Genomic DNA, 747 nt, shown 5'->3' on the forward strand with positions numbered 1-747 from the left:
ATACCGTATCGAGGATACCTGGATTCAATTCACACCTGAACCTCAAATCAGACAGTTACCTCCGCAACAATTAAAACCAATGACAACATTAACCTGGGATTATTTGACGCCAGGACCCCTCGCTGTCAGCGGAATATACTCCGAAAAGGACATAGAAAAGCTGAGGGATCACATTATGTTTCCCGCGGAGAAACCCGCTCTTCTAAATACAGTTGCAAGAGGAATTACGGGATACTCCATTAACTCGGATGCTGTCTCCATGTATAATTAATTGGACGAAGCCTCTCTTAATAAAATTGCCGAGAGTGCCGCCTCACGAGTATGGAGCGGATTTATTTCATTCGGATCCGCAACCGCTGGAAGCCTTGGCATTCTGATAATTATTAGCATCATAAAAATCTTCGTCGATACGGCTATTCACGGCTATGCCTTACATTCTGCCTATGGATGGAGCATGCATTTGCTTGGAGCCATTTGGAGCTCTCTCACTCATCTGCTACTTCATCTCGCACGATCCAGCAAACATACATATAACTGATACTTCCTGTTATATAACCAGAAAGTATCTAGAAAGTATCAATGATATGTACTAACTTATGTATATGACACAAATGTGTTTCTGCTTAATACATTTCATATATGTAAAAATAGCATATAAAAGATACCCAGATAGCCAAATCTGTCAAGAGCATGTATTAAAACTGTGTGCTATATATTTTTGCCAGCAAAAAAACTGCAGATTTTATA

The sequence above is a fragment of the Prenolepis imparis genome, unplaced genomic scaffold (genome assembly GCF_030444845.1).
Source record: "Prenolepis imparis isolate NDT839.2.m4 unplaced genomic scaffold, iyPreImpa1.0 SCAF_6, whole genome shotgun sequence".
Classification (NCBI taxonomy): Eukaryota; Metazoa; Arthropoda; class Insecta; order Hymenoptera; family Formicidae; genus Prenolepis; species Prenolepis imparis.